Here is a 15,052-nt window from a genome sequence, read left to right on the forward strand (position 1 = left end):
TCAGGTATTCGTCTGACTGACTGCTGTTTCCAGTAACAACTGGCTCAGAGCTGAACACTGGAAGGACAACGGATGGGTTTGGTACAAGCAAACAAGGAAATAAACACCAAAACCATGTAATACTGAGGTGTGGACCTCTAAACAAGCTAACCTCCCTTGTTTCTCTCCCCATATTTTGGGGGAAATCTCACAAAAGTTTTTGAAATTTTTGCCAGTTTTTTTGTTGCTGTTTTTTTTTTTTTCCCTCCACAGACATTTAGTCAGTTATCACATGTGCTCAAAATTCAGCAAGGTTAGAGCGGAAATTCCAGCCCAGCTGGCACCCTCGCTCGGTCTATCTGAAGTTCCAGGGTAAAGTGACGCACGAGGGGACAAAGTAGGGTGAGCTGGACTGATAACATCGGCAGGAAAGGAGAGAACATTAGGCTGTTTGTTTTCCCTGAGGTGAAACAAAACACTTCCGGAAAGGCCATGATGATAAAAGGCTGCATATACTAGAAACTCCTGTGATAAGCAGCTTAGAGCACACACAAGTACTGAGATGAAATATAGGAAACTGAAAACGAACCGCGTACTTCTGGAAGGCACCGTGGGGCCAATGGAGATGCTCCCAACATGACGCTCAGCCCTGTAGGAACTGCTGTATACAAATTAACATCATCTAATATTTTGTTTCCTTTCTGTCCATCTCAATGATTCAAACCATGTCTTCTCACCCTGTTGGTGCGACTCCCCTGCTAGGGAAGAGGAAAGCCTTTGAGTCGATATTTAAAGAGGAAATAGAACCTGCTTCCCACAGCCACAAGGCAGGGTTAACTGCGGCTTGGTAGCCCAGAGCTTCTCCAGATGACTGGGGATCGACCGGCAGTTTGTCCCTGGGGCTCCGTGGGGACTTGCAGTCAGAGGGCCTGTCTGACATAATTAGTAGGGCCAACCCTTTCCAAACGCAAGCATCTTCTTTACCCTTTGAAAAGGAGTGTGCACAGGAGAAAGTTTCCAGAACAGGCAGTCACACCTTACCAACAAGCAGGTGACCGTCAGGATGTGTAGATACCAGTAGGATGTGTTGAAGGGTAAAGGAACGTGTTAAAAGGAGGCCACTTGGAGCATTATAATGGCATTGGGTCTGGAGATCCACAGTTTATAAAACCCGCTTTGAGCTAGGTATCCCCCTCTTCAGGGTGGGGGGGGCGAGAGAACCAAATGCCCCAATGAAGCAATTGTGACGCTGGTTATCCTGGCGAGGGCACAGCTCTGAGACCTCGGTAAACTGCAGTGAGCCCTGTGGGGCGGTCATCTTTCCTACACGGCCAAGCAGGCTAGAGTAACTTCTCTTCCCACTCCAAGCTCAGGACTCACATGAAAGGCAAGGCAAGGCAGTTACCCAATAAGGCAGGGGCAAAGGAGCAGAGAGTTCCTCTGTGCCCATTACCTCCATCCCTATACCACAAATCCTCTGAATAAGGTCCTAGTCGGCACACAGAGTGTGGAAGATCAGCTCTGTGTGCCTGTTCTGTGGAGTAAGAAGCAGGGGATAAACTAAAGATTTCTTTCTCACGGGAGCCAAAAACAATTATCAAAGGAAACAGCTACATCTGTCTGATACCCCATTTAAATGACTTCTGGGCCCAAACCATTGGCCGCACCTGGTCTTTTAAAGAGCCTTAGATATTTTGTCTGTCTGTGTGGGTGGCTATATGTGTCCGAGTACATTTGTGGAGGTCTGAGAACAACTTACAGGAGGTGGCTCTATCCTTCAACCCTGTGGGTCTTGTGACCAAACTGGGGCCATCAAACTTGGTGGCAAACACCTCTACCTGCTGAGACATCTCGCCTGACCACCTGTTTTAAAATATTGTGAAATGTTATCAAAATGCTTGTCAGAGATTCGCCTAGGCAAGTAGCAACTAATACGTGTTAACACTGCTGACTTCCATTCGCTGTACTCTGATATGACTATCTTGCTAGTTTGTCATGAAAATAATACTAGGTCCCTCGTAGGTCTTTTTCCACATCTACCCTCCATTAAGTAAGTACAACTTGAGAACACTATATGCTGAGTAATTTACTAGCTGCTGGAGATGACAGACGGAGAGAAACAATCTGAAGGGTTTTTAATGCTTAAAAATGATTCAGTTTATATGCATTTGTATTTTGCCTGCATGCATGTCTGTATAAGGGTGTCAGAGCCCCTGAAACTGAACTGCAGACAGTTGTAAGCTGCCATCTGGGTGCTGGGAATTGAACCCAGGTCCTCGGGAAGAATATCCAGTGCTCTTAACTGCTGAGCCACCTCTCTAGTCCCCTGAAGGAGTTTATAAACTGATTTAAAAATAATGTGCGTGCTTTATGTAATCTTACATGCAGCAGCTTTTGCTCAACTGTCTTTTGTAGTTTGTCCATGTTACTTGATGAACCAAATGCTCTTTCTCCTCAACTGTGGCAAAAGACCCTGTGTCTAATTCTATACTTGTCCATCAACTTTTCTCCTCTTACCTTCCAATAGATTTTTGCCTACGGAGAACAATCTTGCCAGGAAAAAAATGTACATATTGTTTGGTGGACAGAAAGCCTCACCTTAAATAATCCAGTTGATGGCATAAGCTCTCTACACAGGTGGACCTCACAGGGGTTACTGAGGTAGTAACTGGCAAAGGGCCACAGTTCTAGTTTGGGCACTGCTGTTGGCCAACTCTGCACCCAAGGCCGCCACTGTTCAGCTACTGACCACAACTCCTCACAGACAGGTGAGTAAATACAAGACAGCCAACGACTCTGATGTCTCTTTTGCTCTCTCCCCTGAAAGGAACCCAGAGCTCAATCTTCTGGTTCCCTTCTATCCCTCTGAACACCCTACTTTACTTCCCCCCACATTTCATTTTTACACATGACAGCAATGTTTGCTAGCAAGATGTTGTCATCCTTTAAAAGTACTTTAGATTTTTCTGGAACGGCAGAGGTTGGTATTAGTAGCACAACTCCTTGCTTTTTTTCTAAATCCCAGAGAAAAACCATCAAAGGAAAGGCTACAGAGTAGAGCATTAGGTAAATCTGGCAGAAATCTAAAAGCCTTCTGTGAGTATAAAGTAGCCTTTGTAACAACAGGGAGTCAAGGGTCTGACAACTTTTAACAAAATTTTGATAAAAATCATGAATGTTTGCTTGAGCTCAGTGGGTGTGGGCTTCCTTTGACATTTATCCCACCATGACCTTTAAAGTTAAAAGTGCGCTCATCACATGCAAAACAAACACTTGCCCTAAAAGATCTTTCAGCATGTGGGAAAGGCCTCAGATAAGACTCCGGTGGGACACAAAGTAGAGATCAGCCTTCTAGGGTCTAAAGAGATTTTCTTGAATTTCTCATGAACTTTTATATTTTTTTCCTATTATTTAAGTAATTTATTTGCTTTTATGGTGCTGGGAGGTGAATGCAGGGTCTTACACACATAAGGGACATTTCATGCCACTGAGCTATACCCCCAGCCTTCTCGTTTATGTTTTGAGAAAGAGCCTCAAATAAATCTGAGAGGAAATATTGATAAAATAATGCTAATAAAAACAAAACATCCTAGGGAATATTAAAATATAATTGTGTCTGGTCAATGTCTTTGCTAAAGAGACTATGGCCTTTTAAAGGACAACGCAACATGTTCCCCCCAGAGGGAAAATGGTTCTGATAGTCGCTATTTTATAAGAACTCTTACACAAGAGTTACTCTTGGACATCCAGCTTTTGGATAATGTACAGCACCAAAGGCAGGTTTGAGAGGAAACTATCGCAATTTATAATCCACTAGAGTAGAATATTACGGAACTTTTTTCTTCCCTAAGGCAAATAAAACTTGTAAAGTGTATTATAAAAGTAATTCAGCAGTCAGTCCTGGTAGCTCACACCTGTGATTGTGACATGGGGTGGGGGGCAGTACGAAAGAATAAATGTCACAAGTTCAAGGACAGCCCAGTCTAGGTAGTGATTTCCAAGCTAGGCTGCCTTACAGATGGGGACTCCAACACAAACAAACCAAAAGGAAATTAATCATCTTTAAAAATGAAGAAAATGGTATAGACTATTATGGGATCAAACACCAAAGATCTCAGCCAGTTCCTTAGGCCTGTCTTTTTTCCCAATCCATTTTCCAGGGGCATTTATGTTTAACAATTTACAGCACAACCTTCTACAAATTTAAATGCTGCCACATCTGCATCTGTTTTATTGATTTCTTTACCACGGCTGAGTCCAGGTAGAGCACACTGTAACGGAGCAGCTAGTGAACATCTTCCCACGCCCACAGGTACATGCATGGCTTCCTACTATATAGAGGAAATACCATCATTTACTAAATTGCTGACATGCAGCATAACCATGGGGTGAATTCCTAAAATTGACATTCTTACATCAATGGGTACATTTAAAAACATTTGAATCCCAAAGAAGTCTCAATTTTCACTTTACATTGTTTTCCAAATATTCTCCTTAGTAATCATGTTCAAGTCTCTACTAGTTGAAATGGTTTCCTATTATTTAATTTGTATTTCTCTTAATGAGATTAAACAGATCTTTTTTGTAATGTTTTCTATTTACATACTTTATCCATAGTTTATTATGCTTTTGATTTCTTTTACAAATTTGTATTACAAATATTCTTTTTTTATATGAAGTACTCTTTATTTAATATATGTGAATTTTTATTTTTATATGCATTTGTGTATATGTCTAAATTGAAATATTGATTTATATTACTAGTTTATAAATAAAATTTTATTTTATACTCCAGATACAGCAATATTTTCTATTACAGCAATTCAATTATATACCATGCTCTCAAGCTCTTATCACAGCTAGGCGTGGTAATGAAGGCATAAAATCCCAGCACCTGGAAACTGAAACAGGAGATTGAAAGTTCAAGACTAGCTGGGTTATTCAGTGAGTTCTTGGCAAAACTATTCTACTGTTTACTGTACGTAATGAGACTGTCTCAAAAAAAAAAAACTTATCTCAAAGCTAATTTTTAAAGAACTCTTTTTTTTGTTTTTTTTGTTTTTTTTTTTTTTTGTATTCTAATCCCATCCATTCTTCCTCTCTGTGGCTGAGCAGCCAAGCAACATGGGCTCATGTGGGGAATGTGGCAGGGACAGAACCAGGTTTATTTAACATAGCTCAGCAGTTGTCCCATCACGGCTGAAATCACAGTCTGGAGTGGCATTTCAAAATATATTTTAATAAATAAAGACGGCCTGAAGATCTGAGAGTGAAACAGTCCCACCGGTCAGCCTTGCAGACCCGATTATGGTGACACACACTTCTAATCCCAGTAGCCACCCTCGTTGCCATAGAAATCAGGTGGTGCACGACTTTAATCCCAGCCCTAGAGAGGAATATAAGATGGGAGGAGACAGCTCTCACACACAGTCTCCTTCTGAGGTTCCAGGAGGCAGGACTGCCATTTCAGACTGAGGCTGAGGTAAAAGCCAGTGGCTGGTTGTTTTGCTTTTCGGATCTTCAGGCTGAAGCCCAGTTTCTGACCCTGAGTTTTAACTGATCATGCTTCAACAACCTACCCTTCCCTTTCTGCTGTGAAATGCAAGCTCCAGCAGTCAGTTTGTAAACCACTTCAACATTACAGAATATTTTTCTACATCCAATGTTCCTTCTCCAGACAAGCCTGGCACTCTGGAACAACCAAGACAGAAACTCAAGCCGACTTCCAAGTTCTTTAAAGAAATGGCAACATTTAGCCTCACATCGATGTCCTTTGCAAATGCTTCTCTTTTTTAAAAAAAATAAATATTTACTCATTTATTTTTTAAATGTGCACTGGTGTTCTGCCTATGTGTGTATGCCTGGGTAAGAGTGTCAGGAAGTATAGTTACAGACAGCTGTGAGCCATCGTATGGGTGCCGGGAATGGAACCCATGTCCTTCGGAGGAGCAATCAGTGATCTTAACCTCTGAGCCATCTCTCCAGCCCTGCAAATACTTCTTAAATAACAACACCAGGAGTTCAGATACCCACTAGTCCTCTAGTTTACTCCCCTCAATTTGGGCACCAAGTTTTCGTGTTTGTCCAGATAGAAAAAGCAAGCTCAACCTTCACTTACAAGACCCCCCACGTAAGAGAGGAATGACCAAGAGGACTGATTACTTGTGAGTTTTATGAAAATTGGTAAGGGAGCGTCCCCTAGGCTAGGACACCATGTAAGCCTTTACAAATGTTTGTGATGAATTAAAACACAGCGGCGAGGGGCCTCTTAGAATTATCAAGGGAAGTGAGGTCTGCCTCTGGGCCAACACTAGGCAACTTAAGTCTAATAGAAATCTCACAGATAATTTCCCAAATAGCTACATTTAGAAGAAAAGAAAACGCTTTCGGGTAGCTTTAATAATATATTTTATCTAGCCCCAGTATAAACAAAATCCTATCATTTCAACCTAGAACTAATACCAATAGCACACCAAGGGACAACTGCGGGGTCCTGCGTTTAATCCTAAAGTGGTCCTCAAATCCTAAAGAGTTATCTCAAACGGCGGTCAACAAGGATTCGCACCCCATGTCTGTGTGGCCTGGCCACCTCTCAGCTTGCTCAGCAGTGATGTGTGTGCTGGGGCTCAGCTCCAGTCCCTTGAAAGTTCTTCAGGAGAAAGAGCGGAAGGGAGCTGTCTGCCAAAGGCTACCTCTGACTTCCTGAACTACCATAATCTCCCAAAGTCTATAGTTCCCAAGTCCCTGGGCTCTGAGAAACCCTAAGGACAAGGAACACTCACGTAAGCAGCAGGACGACAAACCTCACTCGAGCCTGCCATGGAAAGGGGTTTTGCAGAATACCTGGCGCCCCTCGAGCGGGAGGCGTGAAGGTCAGTGAGCAACTTCGCGTTTTTTTGACAAAACGGCCTTCACTTCTATTGGGCCTAGCTGTTAAAACATAAATAAAAAACCAGAACGTTCCTTTTCAACTTTCTGATTTGGAAGGGAAAGACACATGTCACTAAAAACCTCATGAAGGAGGTTCTCTCAGAGGAAAAAAAAAAAAATCATCGGGAGAGCCTTGAGTGTGGGTTAGCCTAGGCTGCGCTCTCTGTCCTCACTGAGCCATCCTGAGTCACTACTTACTGTCCCGACTTCAGTCTGCTTAGCTGTACTAAGGCAGTGTCACCCTGAGTCCCTCACACAGGAATGAGTATGGTCTAACATGTTTTGCAGCCTGTAAAATCCAGTCCAAATAAGTATTGTTCTAATGACTCAGAGCCCATGTTTACAATTCACTTACCCTGGCCTCAGGCAAGTCCCTTTCTCGGGATGGGCCGCTTACATAACACAAAGCCGGATTTAATGAACTGTAAAGTTCTATTTCTAAGTACACCTTCCCTCACCCCAAACGCAAATGTCCCCCAGAATACTCAAGAGGCAGATCTCTGGGTCAAGTCAAGAGCCCGTGGGCCATGAGTGACCAGACTCGGGGCAAATGGAGAGCTGAATTCTTTCTGTCAGTGTGGGCTTTCTTGTTGCTGTTGAGTGACTGTATATGCCAAGCACAGCACTGGGCGGGAGAGAGCGGCACACCTCTCTGACTCATGAGAACAGGGGACTTGGGAAATGGAACAGGTTCCTGACACTAGCGCGAGAAGATGCACGTCTACAGAGCACGGGCAGGTGAGTCAATGAAGGCTGGCAGATGAACGCCGTGTGACGGACACCTCGGTGACCTAGGGAGGCTGCATGAACCTTTCAAGAGCAACCTTTGAGCATCGTCGGCTGACTTTCTGTTTAGAAAGCAAAAACTAGAGAGTACGCTTTAAGAAAATCTCCTGAGTCTGGACCTGACCAAGCAATTATAACAAAACCATTTGCTGGTCAAGCAAGGAAGTCAGCTGGGGGTCACGCTTGGGTGGTCTCAGTTTTATGGCAGGTGAAGAGGAAAACAGGAAAATAGGAAGAAAACTATAGGGCACTCAGGATTGCCTGCTAACCAAAAGACCTTGCTGTGTGTTCCAAGACAGACACCACACCAACGCCCCACAAATGAAAAGGGCAACAATCATAAAGGAGATTACAAATAGATGTTATTCAGGGGACAGAAAAGGGCTAAGAAAAGGAGTTCGTGAAGGCCAAGATGGAGATCTCAGGCCCAGAGGAGTCAAGAACTAAGTACAGAGACAAAGACAGTGAGGTAAGTGGACCTTTTGAGCATTATGGTGTGTGGGGGGAAGATGGTTAGAGCTAGAAGCTGAAGTGAGTGTAACCGTGTAACACTCGGGAGAGCCAAAACAGATCATGTTTTCACACTAAGCGGGGAACCAAGGGAAAGAAAGTAAGCGGCACGCACTGCAGAAAAGACAAATGATGTGATCAGATTCCTGAAAAGCCTGGAGGAAGACAGCAAATCCGCAGCAGGAGAAGCAGCTCACGGTCAAACCACAGAAGAGCTCACCAGACAGATGCAAGCACCACCCCAAAGTCCAGTCAGGACTGAGGAGCTGCCGGTACCCACTAGACCTGAAGCAATGCATCCACAGCGAATCACCGTGCTGGGAAGAGAGACCAGCCCACAAGTTGAAGATTGAGATCAGTTGATGTCTGTGTCCTATAGGAACTGGCAAGACATACAGTCTATATGTGTTTCTGTTTTATATACACATCATAAATCAGAAACACCTATTAACGAGGAGGGTACATTCCAACAATACACTTTATTTTCCAGAACCTCATTACCAGACAAGGGAACACAACAGAGGAAATACATATCTCCCAAGAGGGAAAGAGCATGGAATTGTCATTAAATTCTAAGTAAAATTTAGTCAATGAGAAATGACACGCAGACAGAAATTCCACAGGAACGTGTACTCAGTTAATAAATCAGCGAGCAGGTCATTCTCCCTACCCTAGGTTCCTCCAGCGTGAGGATGAGGAGATGTAAAGACACTGAGGGTGGTGAGCCCCGAAACAGCACATTCTAGGGCTTCTCCACTCCCAGAGATGCTCTGCACAGCATGTGTACCCAGGATGTGCACCGACAGGAGGTTTGTACTCTAAGACATACCACTGCTTTACAACACCTAGGGAAAACATTCTCTGGAACACTCTGTATTACAGAGGAGATTTTTCTCCCAATGACTGTCCCATTAGAATGGTTCTGTTCAAGCCATCTGTACACAACACATCTATACACAAGGGTTCTGATCAACCCATCTGGACACAAGGGTTCTGCTCAACCCATTTATACACAAGTGCCCAGAAGAGCATAAAGAATCCACGTAGGCCTCCGCCGTATGAGATCAAACTGAACCTACCTTTGCTTCATAGACCCTTAATTGCCAGCAATATTTAGGATGTATATGACATTATAACAAATCTATTCTAAAAATAAAGTTAACACATATCAAAATATTGTGGCTTTGACTGATTTGTAATTTCTCTCTAACAAAGGCAACCTCAGATTTTGAAATTGAGTAATTAATCATTCTGAAAAATGAACCTCTTACATGCTGGAACTTAGAATGGTTTCGTGTTTCTATGAAAAGCAAAAACCTCCATGCACCAAAGCAAAGTTGGCCGGTGGTTTTACGCACCATTAGGAAGGCTAGTTACCGCATGTCCTCTGAAGCGAGGGAGGCAAGAGCCTAGGGCAGGTTAGGGAGCAGTCACTCGGCGACTACTCAAAACAAGACACCTGTCTAAAAGTGGTAAAAATAAATAAATTGTAGCCTACTTATTATTTCTTATATAGTTAAAAAGCATTGGTTATTGGCGCTACAATGACATAGAGAGAGACAAAACAATCTAATATCATAAAAACATAATGAAGGAAAAAAAGGAAGGGTATTTATTTAGTTTTCTATGTGAGGTACTTAGGCTTATTTCTTCTTCATGTTTTCTAGATTATGATCATATTATAGGAGTAAAATGTTTAGAATATTCTGCATGTGACTGCATCCTCAGAGGAATCAGGAGGAGTGGATCACTGCACACATCACAAGAGCCATACCAAGCCTGTAGGGATGGTGCAAAGTTGGTATTACGGAAGTCACACAAGGACAGGGATGTTTGGCTTGGGTTTCATAGGATGCATCTTGTTAAATCAGAAAGAAAGGCTTCCTAAGATCTGCCTCAGTCTACTGGGATCTTGAAGAGAGGGTAGTTTTCTATAAAGACAAGCAAAGAAACATTCCAGATGCACAAGCCAGTGGTCCCAAACTGTGACGCTTGGCTCGCATTCTTGTCCCTGCAGGGGAATGGCCAGGATGAAAAATCTGGGGATCCTTTGGGGAAACATGGTGGATATTAATAATATTAGATGATAACATTTGGTCATTATCTCAAGGCTCTGATTACAGCTCGCCAGGACATGTGCACTTCCATGTCCTATAAAACTGCTCGGGGTACTGCAAACTGTCCACCCATGCAGTCAGAACTCAAGTCACATTAACCGATCTCCAGACTCTCCACTCCCTGGATGCTCTCCGGACAGGAAACTCTTAAATTAGAGGCCGGGCTGCTGAATAATGACAGATGGAGCATGAACTTCCCTGTACGGCCTCCTTACCAAACCTAAGCAAGTCCCTTGCTCACCCATCGACTAAGGAACTGTCCATGGAGCTTACAGGACACTGCTCTTGACTGTGCTACAGGAACCAGTGCCCATTTTCCCTTCATCATTGTGGCAGAAATAAAAGCAGCAACTACCTCTGTGAGGCTGCCATCTTACCATGCCATGGGATGTGGCCACAATGCCCATGGGAAAACAAGCTCCCCAGAAGCACACCCAAGGTACCCAGTCAATCAGAATTAAGAAGAAAGGGTGGTGCTAAGAACACAATAATTTTCCTTGCCTGATTTCTCACACGTATCTCTAAATTTCACTTATTAAAAATAAACTGACTTCAAAATTGCAATAGAAACTTGGACGCTAATCAATATGGTAATTCTCCTTCCAACTTTCTAACAATTCCCTTAAATTTCTTTTATCAACACTGATTATGGTTTTTCATTTTAAAGGGAAAAACATCAAAAATATACATGAGGGAAAATCTTTTCATATACTTCAATCAACTCTTTGATGATGAGATTAAAGACTATTATTGTGCCCTTCTGCTATTATTTTTCTCTAGAGAGAGGCTTAACAACATAAATCATAATAAAGTCAACAATGCCATTCTTAGCTCTATGAGATCACGTTGACAGCTTCACACTCTGCACTCAAGCTCCACTTCCTACCTGAGAAACAAGAGCAACACTGCAGACTAGACAGTACCACGGGAGATGCTAGGGGTCCCATTCTGGAGCCATGTGTGCTGAAGCCAGCTTATTTGACTTCTCATTGGTAAGCCACGGCCTCAAGACTTATCCCTTTGAACTAAAGTTTCACAACCTTTGGCTAACATTTCCCCAACGCTACCCTCTACCAGCAATTTTTTTCTCTATTGCAATTAGGAGTTCCAGATTTAATCTAGCATATAATTATTACTATTTTAGCCTGGGAAAGTTCTAAAGGAGTTATTACTTAGCTTATTTTTTATTTTGCTTATTGTTTTCAGGTTTTTGTTGCTGTTGTTCTAATTTTACTTATTTTGAGACAGGGTCTTGCTAGGAAGTCAACCTGGCCTCAAACCCTTGACCCTCCTGTCTAGACTAGAAGCATATGCCACCATACCTACCCAACTGCCACGCCTACCCAACTACAGCCTAGTTACACAAAGCAAAAGCAAAAAGTTGGAAAATATCTCACCAAGGAGGGTTGTATATGGTGGCACATATCTGTGAACCTAGGACTGAGGCAGGCAGGGGGAATCACTGCAAGTTTGAGGCTAGCTGGGCTAGGAAAGAAAAAAAATGACCTCAGCAGGGTCACACACCTACCCAGTGACTCCTAGGCATGTAACTTCCTAATGGACTGACAAGATAAACCAGTAACAAAATATATACCAGGTAGTGACAGATGAGAATATCAACTGAAAAAATTCCAAGTGGATAAAAATCTACAAACTACAAAAATCTACAGACAGACCAGGTTTAGAAAGTCTTCGTTCTACGATCTCTTAGATTGTCCACTAATTTATTCAAGCAGTTTTTACTGAGAGCCTGCCATGAGCAACAGTTGAAGAGAATGCTGGGAAACTGCAATAAGTTATATAGTCCACGGGCCGTCACGGGGGCTCCCATTCTGATGGGGGCAGGGAGTCTGGGGAACAGCGGTTAGTCATTATAACAAAAGCCTGAAAGATCACAGGCAGAAGAGGTGCGGCGAGGGAGTAAGAGTGACAATGGCGACCACACGGGTACCACAAGGGCACCAGGCTCTGCTCCTAAGGAGCGACAGTTTTATAGAGAAGACATAGAGAATTACAGGTTGGGCCGCCACTTCCATCACAGCCACCGGTCTCCAGATTCCCAGTTTCCCCCTTCGCCACACTATTGGTTGAGATAAAGCAAGCGGAGGGGAGGGAGTGTTTTAGGCAAGGTAATGACAGAAAGTCAGGCTGAGGATTAACAGCTGGGAGGTGCCCAAAGAAGGAACTCTGGCGGGAATGGAACTGTAAGAACATCTGTCCGCTGAGTCACTTCTACGACACCATCTGCACAGGAGCAATGCTCGCCTTAAACTCCCTGTGACGAAAACACCAAGTAGCCGAACAACTTCTTATTTGTTTAAAAACTTAAGGTTGATTGAGACTGCAACAAATGACTGCTAATCAAAATCAAATGAGAAATTCGATAAAAATGTCAACTCCAGTATTCGTCTACAAGGTACAGCAACGGCTGAGAGATGCCCCAGGTTCCACGTTCGGCACCGTCTTCAAGCCAACTTTCTGCTGGCTGAGAATCACGTCATCCTTGTCCAAATGACTGCTAAACCAAGAGAGTCAGCACGGAATAAATGAGGTGGCTAAAGTCGGCCCGTCTATTTTGCAGACAACTGGCACATTTGAGCAAAGAGAAACAGGGAGCTAATTTCTTCCTTCTGACTGCCACCGGGCCTTGATATGTATCCTGGAGTGGTTTCTTCAAGAATCCCCTAGGTTTCCATAAGAATCTCTTATCCCTAGCTGCTTTCCAGCTAATGCAAGGCAAAGAAGAATTTGTCTATATATAACACAAGCTACACCATAGAAGGTGGGGCCAAGCAGGGACCTGATGAGAGATTGTCTATTGTCTGGGGTCGGGGTGCGTGTGATCAGAGTCAAGCAAAAGAATTCTCTCTCTCTCTCTCTCTCTCTCTCTCTCTCTCTCTCTCTCTCACACACACACACACACACACACTTGGCTTTTTCGAGACAGAGTTTCTCTGTGGCTTTGGAGCCTGCCCTGGAAATCTCACTGTAAACCAGGCTGGCCTCTAACTCACAGAGATCTGCCTGCCTCTGCCTCCCAAGTGCTGGGATTAAAAGCATGGTAAGAATTCTCCCCATAATTAGACAGGGACTCCAGGAAACTGACAGTGTCTCAGACCCCAGCCCGATCTCAGACTTGGACTTCTGGTCTCCTGCCATCTCTCCCTGGGTGCCGAGATGTGCACACTGCTCTTAAGTGGTTTTATGCCATGCTGGGGCTCCAACCCAGGCACGTTAGGTAAGCACTCTCTCTGATGGATTTCATCCTCAGTCCTCCAGTCAGTCTCTGATGGGAATGGGGTGAGGGTGTTTGCTTCCAAGACTACGCAAGGAAAGACCTGGTTCTGAGACTCCAAATTCAGTTCTGAGATTACCCCGTCATTGCGCATGGTGACAATGGTCATTGTTTGACCATTGCTATACTCCGGCAGACTTGGGGTTATATGTCGGTTTATAAGACTGAAGACAAATATTAAGCATGGTGATTCACGCCTATAAACCCAGCACTTAGGAGGTTGAAGCAGGCAGATGGTGAGTTCAAAGTCAGCCCGAATTACACAGTGACTTCCAGGTCAGCCTGGGTTACAGAGACAGATCCTCTTCCCACCTTCCCCACCCCATCCTTAAAAAAAAAAAAAATCTACAAGTGAACTTTCGTGGTACAGCTGTGTTTAAAGTGAGCACGCTCTGTCTTCTCAAGCAGAGCAAGAGAAAGCATTATTTAGGAAAAAGCCTCGTTATTTTGTCTGTCTCCTTTGCTTTATCTCGTCGGACACTGTCCTGAGACATTGTCTGTGACGGAGATGCCTGGGTCCGGGCTGGCTGTGATTGACATCTGCCAACCAGGTGTCACTCAGCCCCAGGCACTCTGCTCCCCGCTAAGAGCTTCAATGTCACAGCTCGACTTCAAAGCCTGATCACAGACTCCAGCAGACAGATGATTTGGTTCATGTCTTACTAGAAGAAAAGTTCTGGTTCAAATAAGGAAAATGTTCATGACTGAGGGGTGGAGGTGGAGCAAGGGATGAAAACCCTTTCCCCCTGCGTAGGAATTTACCTTTCCGACTTAAATCAGAGTAAATAATCCTACGACTCCAGTGATTGTAAGTGACTCTGGCCTCTCTGTGGGTGGATCTTCTTATGCCTATTGAAGGAGTCTATACCTGCCCTATATCCCCCCCAGGCCGGCCAAAAAAATCCCAACCCACACAGCATTACCTTTCACACGTGCCAGACCAAGCATCAGCACGAACGGTGGTAACTCCTGACAAGTAAGGGCAGGCTCTTTCCTAAGCTCTGCTTGCGCACACTCCTTAGCATAACCATTCAAATCCCTGGAGGAGCCAGGATTTCCCCACAACCCGTACTTAGGATGTACACAAATAATATACAGAAAGGGTTGCTTCTTAAGGATATTTTTATATTTATATATTTTGTTCTAACACGGGAGAAAACATCTACACCAACAGGAGCATTTGCACGTGTGGCCGGCACTTGAGAGCCGCAGCTAGCTTGGGTGACAGTCTCACGGATGCACAGCAGACACATCCAGGCTTTAGGAAACTCTGGCAATCTCACCATCTCAGGAAGACACAGAGGGCTGGCTACAGAGACGCAGTTTGCCATTTTAGCCTTCAGACTCCTGACAGAACAAATGTCTCAGATAGAAAGATGGCAGAATAAGTGATAGTGGGTTTTTCGTTTTGTTTTTACATGCTCAAGATAGACAC

At 43.8% G+C, this 15,052-nt stretch overlaps 1 protein-coding gene across 1 annotated transcript in view; it reads right to left on the reverse strand.

Moving 5' to 3' along the window:
- Sh3rf1 (SH3 domain containing ring finger 1) overlaps nucleotides 1-15,052 on the reverse strand; it is a 159,330-nt gene that overhangs the window by 39,201 nt on the left and 105,077 nt on the right. The gene's annotated exons all lie outside the window — the stretch shown is intronic.

Source organism: Myodes glareolus, chromosome 23 (genome assembly GCF_982192425.1).
Source record: "Myodes glareolus chromosome 23, mMyoGla1.1, whole genome shotgun sequence".
NCBI lineage: Eukaryota > Metazoa > Chordata > Mammalia > Rodentia > Cricetidae > Myodes > Myodes glareolus.